General features: G+C 50.3%; 1 protein-coding gene across 2 annotated transcripts in view; it reads right to left on the bottom strand.

Moving 5' to 3' along the window:
* Positions 1–9,009, bottom strand: part of LOC125430247 (calcium/calmodulin-dependent protein kinase type 1B-like) — a 25,065-nt gene extending 16,056 nt beyond the window's left edge. Inside the window, exon 1 of one of the 2 annotated variants that reach the window (XM_048492120.1) lies at positions 8,817–9,009. The gene's annotated coding sequence lies outside the window, so the exon portion shown is untranslated. Of the gene's footprint in view, positions 1–8,592; positions 8,726–8,816 lie in introns of those variants that run through there. The other variant, XM_048492121.1, reaches the window with a different exon arrangement.
* Positions 9,010–11,912: the final 2,903 nt, after the last annotated feature.

Consider the following 11,912-nt stretch of genomic DNA (forward strand, 5'->3'; position numbering starts at 1 on the left):
ATGATACCAGACATCCCGTTGCCAACTCAGAAAATGACAGGAAGAAACAACAGCTATAGTCATGGCCCTTGCTTGTTGGCCACACTGGGAGAGAGGTTGACGCCCCCCCACCCCCCGCAACAGGCTTTTCACAATGGGTACCCTGAGAACCCAGCTACCAACGGACACTAAGCACTGACTACTGATATAAAGAATGAAAGTGGGTTTGAAAGCTAGGTATACATGCCAAGACACAAATGCCACTAGTAACGTGTTATCATTAGGGTTTCATATTTAGGTTGCCATATTCATGTCAGGTTATGATGGCTATGTCCCAATGAACCACTACTGTGTGATCTTGTGGTCACAGTTGTCAACTTTTTACAAGCCTCGACTCCTCTGTATGTTACACGTGGATTTGCAAACAGCGGCGAGTTTTAGCGCATATTTCCATGTTCTAGAATGGTTAACCTGCTGTTACCCAGGTCGCCGACCTCCAGGTAGCGGATGGAAACCTTCCAGGATTACAGCTAATGATCTACAGATTCCAGAGCCAGATTTCACCAGATTCCCCGGTGAAAACGGCTGCTTTGACTCTATGGCATTATATCCTGTTCCCCTCTGCAAACCCTGCCCTCCCCAAGTTCTCCAAGTATTTTCCAAATGGGATTTGGCAACCCTAGCTGTTGCTGAAGGCACAGAAACAAGACAGACTTTTCCCTGCACAGAATCCCACACTAGGAAGCTGTACAAGGGAGAAGAAAAAAAATTGCATAAATATAAAATCTTGGGATGCACACAGAAATTAAAAACGAGGAATGCATACGGAGTAACTCCAATTAACATTTTATACTTTAAATACCAGGGACAGCAAAGGATAACCAAGGATAAAAAGAACGGCCAAGGGGGAAAGAGTGTGCGATAAGCCATTTGTCAAAAAACTGACTTGCTATTTACACATAAAAGACAGCAGAGCAAGAGTATGTAATTATTTGGACAGATGGTCTCCTTTAATTAATTTCCAGAATAAGAAAGAGTGGGTCTCGGTCTAACACTGGTAACTGTATAAAGTCAGAATGCAGTGGGAAATTATCCTGCATAATCCCTATCTCATTGAATGGGATCTGGGCACTTAGAAGAACCGCCAACTTATTGAGGGGGGAAATCCAGGCATGGTCAAATGATCTCAAGCGATCTCAAGCTCTTAAGGAAAAGCAGTATCCCATACTTGAATTCTGTGCCTCTTTTGAAAGTTATCTGTAACAGATTTGCAAGGTGTCAGCACATGTATCTATCCTAACATTGCGCCTATGTGGTATAGAACCATGAAGGTTTTTCTGCTAAGATTGTGGCAGGTTTATTAACGTGGTGGACCAATCCCAATTGGATGGACTGTTTATAAAATGTACTACTTTATAAAGATCAGAGAGATCCCCATGAACACAGAGGACAGCTTTCCCTGTACATGTCCACACAGTGCTTGAAAGGTTATGTTATCAGCATTACAGTGGAACCTCGGTTTTCATTGCCTTCGGTTTTCATCTGTTTTGGTTTTCATCGATTTTTTCAGTGAAAAATTTGTCTCGGTTTTCATCGATTTGCCTCGGTTTTCATCGATTTGCAGCAAGGTGCAGGGGTTTGTGGAGAAAAATCACCCGGACAAAGCTGTTGCAGGCCGTGTCTGCAACTTGTTTAATGACAACGTCTTGCCCCATTTCAGACAAATCTTAAAGAGGCATCAGAAACAGACCTCTTTGGACAGCTTTCTGGTGCAACATTGGTCCACTGGCTCTGAAGCTGGTCCTAGTGTTATTGTTTGATCCTGTTTTCAGCATTAAACACTATGTTTATTCACCAAAAATGTGTCTTTGGTATGTTTTTTGGAGTGCCTAGAGTGGATTAATTGGATTTACATTGATTCCTATTGAAAAGTTTCCCTTGGTTTTCATCAGTTTCGGTTTTCATCGATTCTTTTCGGATGGATTACCAACAAAAACCGAGGCTCCACTGTGTATAATTCCAGTCCACTGCAGCCAAAAAAGAATCTTGCGATACCTTAAAGTCCAACAAAATATATGCCAACGAGCACAGACCACCGTGACCTGGCTAGCCCTGGCTAACTTGACCTTGTCAGATTTTGGAAACTAAACAGAGTTGGACCCCATTTATAACTAGGATGGGGGATCATCAAGGAAGTCAAGGGTCACACCCACAGAAGAAGGCAATGTCAGTGTATGCTTAGTGTCTGGGGCCTCTTTGAGTTTCTGAACCTCACCATTCATTCCTTCTTTCTCCCCATGCTTGCGACAGTAGATAACAGACAAACCACCTCTGTTTGTCTCTGCCCTGACCTGGATGGTCCAGATTAGCCCAATCTTAATAGATCTCAGAAGCTAAGCAGGATAGGCCTGGTTAGTACTTAGATGGGAGACCACCAAAGAAGAAGGAGCCCCCTTTCTCTCCTGCAAGGAGACTCAAAGGGTCCTACAATCTCCTTTCCCTTCCCCCCATCCACAACAAGCACCCTGTGAGGTGGGTGAGGCTGAGAGAGCTCAGAAGAACTGTGACTAGCCCAAGGTCACCCAGCTGGCGTGTGTGGGAGTGCACAGGCTAATCTGAATTCCCCAGATGAGCCTCTGCAACTCAAGTGGCAGAGCAGGGAATCAAACCCGGTTCCTCCAGGTTCCTCCTGCTCTTAACCACTAGGCCACTGCTGCACTTGCCAGCACCTGAGGGGCATGACTCAGTTGCCTAAGCAGAGAGTCATCCCAGCGTGTCTGGCCAAATGGTCTGGTGCCCCCTCATCAGCAGCCAGGCCAGGGCTTGACTACCTCTGCTCCAGTGTAGCGGAGAAACAGAATCTAGGAGGGCGCTATGCTGATAGGAGAATATTGAGGGGACCAGGGGAAGGTGTAGAGCAAATTCCTCAGTGCATCTCTATAACTCCACCCCCACCCCCTGCATGGGCATAATTGGCAGGCAGTTGCCAATAGGGGAGAAAGCCAAATGCTGCCCTTGGCACTCGCTGGCACAGATCCAGACTCACATCCCCCTCAGTCCCCTTGCGTCCTGCTGATCAGAGGTGTTTGGGAACATCACGCTGGAAACTTAACTCCCAGAGGTGTGCAGTCCTGATTCAGATCAGGACCAGGGGATGCAGGGAGAGGGGGGCTTTGGCCGCACTGTTTTCCCAACCCAAGTGGTGCCAGGGAGCCTCAGTTTCCCCTCTTGGGGAAAACATGCATGCAGTAAGAGTCTAGCAAAGTGCCCCAAAGTGTTGGTTTCAGGCTGGGGAGATGGTTGGGAGGAAAGATCGAACCCACTTTCTTCTATGTGCTAAAGTCCCAAATTTGGCCTGATTATACCTGGGAATTGAGTTCTCAGCATGGAACACCCAGAATATGAAATATGTGGGAGGCAGGAAGAATGTAAGAAATGGCCCTCTTGTGATTTTCTTCTCCTCCTCACGCTGGGGTCCCTGGCTCTCCACCGATCCCATCTGTCAAAATCATGGACATTTTGCTAGATCTTAATTATTATCTACTGAGACAGCAGGGACTATTTCTACTGAGAGTGCATGGATCTTGCAAACACGTGTTATGACCTGTCATCTTTAGCATGCAAACATGAAAAGTGTAATGGGTTCAGGTGAGAGAGTCCACCTAAACATCAGGAAAAGAGAGTCCACCTAAACTTCCTGACAGTAAGGGCTGTTCGACAGTGGGATGCACTCCCTCTGTTTTTAAACAGAGGCTGGATGAGCATATGTCAGGAGTGCTTTGATTGTGTGTTCTTGCATGGCAGGTGGATTGGACTTGATGGCCTTTGTGGTCTCTTCCAACTCTATGATTCTATAAATAATTTATATTAAAATGTTCCATGTGTATGTGTGCCACTTATACTGTGTGGTATTAGATGCCCCATTTGCATCTTAGATTCTCAAGGTATGTGGACGATTTGCAAAGGACCTCAGGTGGGAAGGTATCAACTAGGAAGTGTATAGCATCATCTAATACTGTGATGCTCAGTGGCTAAGGAGCCACCTGTGGCTCTTCTGAGCACTGTTCTCCGGGTGGTACCTGCCACACATTTCAGAAAAGTTGGCATTGCCTCTGCCCAGTTGGCTTGCAGTTGACAAGCCGTTCTCACCTAGAAACAGCGGCTGCCACAGGAACAGTCAACCGCAGCAGGCTTCACAGAGATACAGGCCTCATGACAAGGATGGGAATAAATGCGTCTCTTTTGGATGTGGGCAACGGTGAATGAAGGTCTCCATGAGCCATGGAGTTAGGACTGCTAGTCAAATCCAGACCCTCAAGAGGAGTCACCCAGCCTCCTCTATCACCAAAAGGTGTCGGAGAAATGGGCGTGTGGTAGCTCGCTTCACCAGTGGGTCATTTGAAAGCACTGGGGCTGAGGGGCTACTCGACCACTGCCTCTTCACAAAATGGCCCTCCAAGAAAACAAATTGCTAAAAGGAGGCCTGAGATACTGCCCTCCAATTTTTCCAGACTGGGGGCCCTCATAGCATGGCACAAGAACAGCCAGAGTTGAGATATCTTTCGCATTAAAGACAGGACTAGGGGGGCAAACCCCAGGCCGTATACCACAGCTCAGGAGGAGACAAGGGTCAGAGCCCTGGAGAAATCATTTACCACTGAGGCGCTTCTACAAAGGCACAGGCTTGTTTGGCTTACCCACTGCCAGAACAGCTGCTGACAGAGTACAGTGGCAACAGGGCTTCCATGTGGCAGGTTTCCCCAAAATGTCCCTGCCCCAGTCCCTCAAGAGTGGCCATTTCCTCTCTCCCTGGTCTACCAGGGTTTCTTTAGTTCATTTGTGGGTTTTTTTAATCAGCAATTCTATCACCTTACACTGATACACTATTGTAAGGGTATAAATGCAAATTCCCTGCAAATTTCCAGCTTTCATTTTTAAAGAGAGCATCTCCTAACTTCTTCCCCTGTGGAGACCGGCCTTTCCTCTTAAATCTCTGCAGCGGAAAGGACTAAACTTTCTGGCTCCTTCCGCACAGGCAGAATAATGCACTTTCAAACTGCTTTCAGTGCTCTTTGAAGCTGTGCGGAATAGCAAAATCCACTTGCAAACAGTTGTGAAAGTGGTTTGAAAACGCATTATTTTGCGTGTGCGGAAGGGGCCTCTGTTTAAAAAAAAATGAAAGCTGGGAATTCATAGAACCTGTTACACTTATTGTTATGACAGTATATTGGTGTGTGTGTGTGAGAGAGAGAGAGAGAGAGAGAGAGAGAGAAATGGCTGATCAGGTTTTTTTTTCAATTTGTAGTTTCTCCTCCTCCTTCCAAGAAAACAGTTGCTAGAACAGGATAATGGAAAATGGCTCCCAAGAGGGTAAGATAATCTGAAATTTCCAACCCATACATCCGCCGTCCAGACTGAGATCTTTCCCAAAACTTTGCAGCAAATCAGGTTTGACAGAGACGGAGAAACCCTGGGAGGCACACCACGATGTTGTGGGGAAGCTGGAGGAACCAAACTTCCCAACGGAACGAAACCCAAGGCAGACAATCCTATGTGGAAAGGATCTGCGTGACTTTCCTTTAGTACGTAGGGAGAGGAGGGAGGCACGGTCCTTTTGCACTCTGCACATGCACACTAAGAGCAAGTTCTTCCAAAAAAAACCCCAGCAAAATGTGGTAGTTCAGCGGGAGGGATTATTATTATTATTATTATTATTATTATTATTATTATTATTATTATTATTGGGAGCAGCAGTGGCGTGGGAGGTTAAGAGCTCGTGTATCTAATCTGGAGGAACCGGGTTTGATTCCCCGCTCTGCCGCTTGAGTTGTGGAGGCTTATCTGGAGAATTCAGATTAGCCTGTACACTCCCACACACGCCAGCTGGGTGACCTTGGGCTAGTCACAGCTTCTCGGAGCTCTCTCAGCCCCACCCACCTCACAGGGTGTTTGTTGTGAGGGGGGAAGGGCAAGGAGATTGTAAGCCCCTTTGAGTCTCCTACAGGAGAGAAAGGGGGGATATAAATCCAAACTCTTCTTCTTCTTCTTCTATTATTATTATTATTATTATTATTATTATTATTATTATTATTATTATTATTATTATTATTTATTAAACTTGCTATATTGCCCTATCCCCGGAGGGCTCAGGGCGGTGAACAACATAAAATCATACCAAAAACATAAAAATCTTAAAACAGGTACATTTTACAATAGGGCCCGCGAGACCCATATACCACCCTCTTCCAAAAATGAGGAGGGGTCCTAATGATGTTAGGGGACCCTACTAGCAGGGGGGGGGAGGGGGGGGCGTTATCGGGGGCTTGACTCTCCAAAGGCCCTGTTGGATCATTAGGTTTTACAGCCCCAGCGGAACTCTCCTGTGTCCCGCAGGGCCCGAACAGCTGATGGTAATGTGTTCCACCAGGCCGGTGCCAGGGCTGTGAAGGCCCTGGCCCGTGTGGAGGCCAGCCGCGTCATCGAGGGGCCAGGGATCTCCAGTAGATTCGCCTCTGCTGATCACAGAGGATGAGCCGGGACATATGGGGTAATGCGGTCCCGAAGGTACGAGGGTCCCGGGCCGCGTAAGGCCTTAAAGGTCAACACCCACACCTTGAACATGATTCAAGAACCGTTGGAGCATCCAGGCACATGGGTTGAAGACCACTGCTCTAAGGGGACATATGTGAAAATGAGCAAACTGCAATTTTCTACTCCTTCAGGGAAATGCACCCGATGTCTCCTCCTCACAGCCAGCCTGTGAGATCATGCAGGCTGAAAGGAAACAGATTCCCCCAGGCCACCCAGAGAGATTTAATGACCAAGCCGTGCTCCAAAACTAGATTTTTCTCCCTCCAAATCGAACACTCTGCCCCAGAGTTTGCCTGCTCATTCCATTCTTTCCGTTTGTTCCTCGACAGAACCAGTGCCGTGCATGCGCAGTCAGCCACGGGGCCGCAAAACACTAGCTGTTGTTCGGTTGCTCTCGCACAAACCGTGGTGGTGTGTTACAGGGCGGGGCGGTGTGTTTATAGCACGGATTGGGGAATCACACTGTGCATAAGCGCATGAGATTTGCAAGAGCTTAAGTTAAAACAGGTGCTTTTCTAGCACGGCGTGTCTGAGCGGTGTCGGGAATGTTATTGTGCGGTCGGGTCAGGGCTGTTTGTGAAAATTGCAGCGCAGGAGCCAACGTTTCACGAACTGGAAGCGTGTCATCCAACACTGGGCAGCTTCATTCCGACAACGGGAGAAGGAGCAGGGGGTTACGTGCCCACCCTATCAAGGGTGCATGCAAAGGGAGGCGCGAGGCGCACCCTCAGCCCATGGTGTGACTGTGACCAACATCAGGTTGTCTGTCGCTGGTAGAGAGATGGAGAGGTGCCCGCGTGCACGCACAGTTCCGCACTCGGAGAACAAAACCCGATCTTGCAGAGCGGGACGGAAGGGATGAATGGCACAAATAGGCATGAATGGGAGAAAAGGTGGGGGGGCTGAAGAAGAGGAGGGGGGCATTCTCTGGGGAGGAGAGAAGCATGTTTATAAGCAGAGAGGCATGATGTGGGCAGAGAGCCACGTGAGAATCCCAGGGGGGGGGGGGGAGGGGAGGAAATGTCAGGGGCGCGTGGATGGGTGCGTGGGGGATCAGGGGTCAGTGTTCAGGAGGGGGGGGGGTTAGGAAGAGCTCAAGAGGAGGATCAGGAGTGGGCAGGTGGAAGACAGAAGGGTGGAAAAACAATATAGTTATATATACAAAATAATGATTAAAGCAGCCCATGCAACAATAGCCTTGGGCTGGAAAGAAAAGAAAAAATGGACAATTCAGAAATGGTTAGAATATATTTGGGAACAAGTGACATTGGGTATTTTCGATATACTAACCAAAAATAAGACGCGGCAAGACCAACAGAATGAAATTTTGAAAATATGGATAATATACGTGGACCGGAGGACAGAAGCTCGAGTCATCGCAGACAAATGGGAGAAGAGGCTACAAAGAATGAACTTACTGCTGTTTGTGTGAAAAAACTAAGAAGAAGCAATGGGGGGGTGGGGGGTGGGGGGGGGAGAAAAGGGGGAAAATGTATTGTTTGAAAATGCATGAAGAAAGACATTATTATCATAAATTGTAACATTCAAATGATACAATAAAAAATTTAAAAAAAAAAGGAGTGGGCAGGTGGGGGGGGGGGAAGAAGGCGGAAGGCGGACCCCCCAGCGCGCCATCCAAGCGCGTGCAAATGAAACCACAGATCCCTGGCAGACACCCCCCACCCTCTCTCTCTCTCCCCCCCCCCCCGTCGGCAACAGCACGTCTGCCCCTGTTTGGACGCGAGGCGTGCTTCCCGAGGAAGGCGCAGGTGATCTCCCGCCATCCCGACCCCTCTTCTCGATAGGATCCGGCGCCCGGGGGGGGGGGGGCAGGAAACTCCCACTCCCCCCCCACCCGAGCTCTGCGCCCTCCACCCACCCACCCCACCCCCCGCCCCGAGGCTCGCGCGCGCGCAGACGCAGCCCTGGCCGCCCCTGCGGACCCAAGGCGCTACCGCGAAGGCTGTGGATCGGGCGCAAGAGCCCGGCCCTCCCCCCTCCCCCTCGGCGGCCTCCCCCTACCTCTCGGTCCCAGCCGGCGCCGCCACCTCCGCGCCTCTCCTCCGCCGCCGCCAGCCGGGCTCGTGGGCAGGGGCCGGGCGTCTTGAGGGCCGCGCGCTCGGCGGCGTAGGGGGCGCGGGCACGCGCGGGCCGTCGCCGCCGGGACCCCCCCCACCCTCCCCAACCCGGCGCCCCCCCCCCGGCCTGCCCGCCTGGCCCCGGGCCCCCCGCTCCGGCGCGCCTACCTGCTGCAGACGGCGGGGCGCGCTCCTATCTGCGGCGTCGGGTCAGGCCAGGCTCGGGGCCCCACCCCGCCCTCCCCGAAGCGCCGGCTCGTCCTCCCCCCCCCCGCCCCGAAAGCGCCGGCCTTGTAAGGAAATGGGCGCCCGACGGGTCTCGGCGGCGGCTCGGGAGGGGGGGGGGGCCCCGCGGGACAGAGGCGGCGTCCAACCCGCCGCTGAGGCTGCCCTGCTGTGCGGGGCTGTTGTGCAGGTGGGCGTGGTCGAGAGAGAAGAAGAAGAAGAAGAAGAGTTTGGATTTCTATCCCCCCTTTCTCTCCTGCAGGAGACTCAAAGGGGCTGACCATCTCCTTGCCCTTCCCCCCCCTCACAACAAACACCCTGTGAGGTGGGTGGGGCTGAGAGAGCTCCGAGAAGCTGTGACTAGCCCCAGGTCACCCAGCTGGCGTGTGTGGGAGTGCACAGGCTAATCTGAATTCCCCAGAGAAGCCTCCACAGCTCAGGCGGCAGAGCGGGGAATCAAACCCGGTTCCTCCAGATTAGATACACGAGCTCTTAACCTCCTACGCCACTGCTGGGAAGCCGCCGGCAGCCGGCAGCCTGGCGCGGAGCCACCCGGGAGCTTTTCCTGATCTCCCCGGCCCCTTCCGCCCGCGCAAAAGAATGCGTTGTCAAACCACTTTCACAACGGTGTGCCAGTGGGTTTTGCCATTCCGCACAGCTTCAAAGAGCGCTGAAAGCAGCTTGAAAGTGCATTGTTCTGCATGTGCGGAAGGAGCCCCTGTTTGGCCCGCGGAGGACGCATCGGGGCTCGCCTGCGGCTGCAGTGATCTCGGGCTAGTCCCTAGCCCCGCCGAGGACGTGGCGTTGGTTGCCCTCGACCGGAGCTGGGGGGTTTGGGGCCGCGACTCCGGCCTGATGGAACTCCCTCCCCGCTGACACCAACGGGGGGGGGGGGGGGGCCTGCAGGACCTTAAATCTGCAAGGCAAAGATGGTCCACCGGAGAGGGGCTGCCCCGCTGCCCCGTGTCCCATCTTGCGGGCCTCCCAATTGTCAACTGCTAGCTGTCAACTTTGTCTACAAGAAGAGAAGAAGAGTTTGGATGTATATCCCCCCTTTCTCTCCTGTAGGAGACTCAAAGGGGCTGCCAATCTCCTTGCCCTTCCCCCCTCACAACAAACGCCCTGTGAGGTGGGTGGGGCTGAGAGAGCTCCGAAGAACTGTGACTCCCCCAAGGTCACCCAGCTGGCCTGTGTTAGAGTGCACAGACTAATCTGAATTCCCCAGAAACCGGGTTTCCAGATTAGAGTGCGCCTGCTCTTAACCACTACACCACACTGGACAAATTATGCACACATACGCCCTTTTCCCCCCTTGTTTTATTAGTTCTCCCCTACCTTTGAACTAGATAGATCAGTGGTGGCGAACCTATGGCACGGGTTCTAGAGGTGGCACTCAGAGCCCTCTCTGTGGGCACGTGCAAACACAGTCCCCCCCCTCCCGCACATCTAGGCTGGCCTGGGCTGCTGGGCTCGATTATTAGCATTAAACCTAAAACCTAGTTTTGGGGAAGCAGTGTAGGTAACCCTGTTAAGCACTGTTAAACCCCACTGATTTTCATGCAAAGAACTAAAGAGTGATTCTTTATCTGGGAGTAAGCTCGACTGCTGGCAATGGGGCTTGCTTCTGAGTAAACCCTCCTAGGGTCGTGATTCACCTGTTGGAAGAGTTGCACGGTTGCTTCAAAGCAGAGCCACCAACTACCACGAAGCTTACTCCCGAGTAGCACACGCCTCGGAGCCAACCGGTTTTTTTCTAAACTAAAACCTCAGTATTCGGTTTAAATTGCCGTGTTGGCACTTTGCGATAAATAAGTGGGTTTTGGGTTGCAATTTGGGCACTCGGTCTCAAAAAGGTTCGCCATCACTGAGAGAGAGAGAGAGAGAGATGTTGTTTCTTCTGCAACCTATAAATGTGGGCCTAAGTTTTCATATATTTATTGAAATGTTTTATTGTATTATTATGTTTCACATTCTGAAAGCCATCCCAAGGCCGACTCTGGTTGGGAATGGGCAGGGTATAAATTTAATTAAATAAATATAGCATATCTTAGAGCAGGGGAGCCTATATGGATTAAAACGGCCTTACTGGATCTGGCTGGAATATCCTTTGACAGACTTTTCCTCCATGTCTGGGGATTTCTGGGGAAATCCACAAAATCTATTCATGGACAATTGGAAACCCTTGATAGACTACCTAGACAAAACAGGGGGGGAAATAATGACTACACTCTTTTCCTCTGAAAGATCTAAGTAGAAACTTCATCCACCAGAATCTGCATGTGTTACTGCCCAAGAAAATGGACAAAATATTTTATTGAGTCAAGTTACATGACTACACTGGCCCCATGTCAAGACGCAGAGACCTGTGTGGTTCAGAAGCCTCCATAAGGCTTGCAAAGGATGTAAACATGTGACTGTGCCAATGTTATATGGTTTCCCTCTTGCCTCTGCCTTTTTAAGATGTAACAAAAGCCCCTTTAGAGTTGAATTTATGATTTGCCCACTGTTTAGGATTATAATTTGACTAGGTTCTCCAGTTAGTTTAATGTTTGGTATTGTTAATTTAGGAGATTCTTATGTGCTTGTACTGTATTGTTTTCCCTAATGTTTAAGTTTAGAAATGTTATTCTTGATATTTGTGTTTGTTAGTAAAAGCAGTAGCCCGTAGAAGCTGATATTAAGAGACAAGGAAGTTAGCCCTGGAATGCAGCTTAGACCAACTCCTGCCAACTCCTTAGCGAAGACAAAGACCCCCTTTGGTTTTGCAAATTAAATCTGATAGCAGCACTCAGAGGTTCCAGCCGTTGGAGAACGTGTCGGGACCACCATTGGACAGTTTGAACTCTCTTTTGTTGCAGGACTGAGGCGCGGGAGCCTCAGGTCATAACAGGAGGAAACAGCCATCTGATAACATAGATAACTGGGTGCGGTAGTGAATGGACCTTTTTCCGCTCTCCTTTCAGCACCATTGCGAAGTCTCGTGGGAAGACACTTGGCAGCGGGATTTCGGGATCCCATTCACAAAAGTTGTAATTGTAT

Source organism: Sphaerodactylus townsendi, linkage group LG03 (assembly GCF_021028975.2).
Source record: "Sphaerodactylus townsendi isolate TG3544 linkage group LG03, MPM_Stown_v2.3, whole genome shotgun sequence".
Lineage (NCBI taxonomy): Eukaryota > Metazoa > Chordata > Lepidosauria > Squamata > Sphaerodactylidae > Sphaerodactylus > Sphaerodactylus townsendi.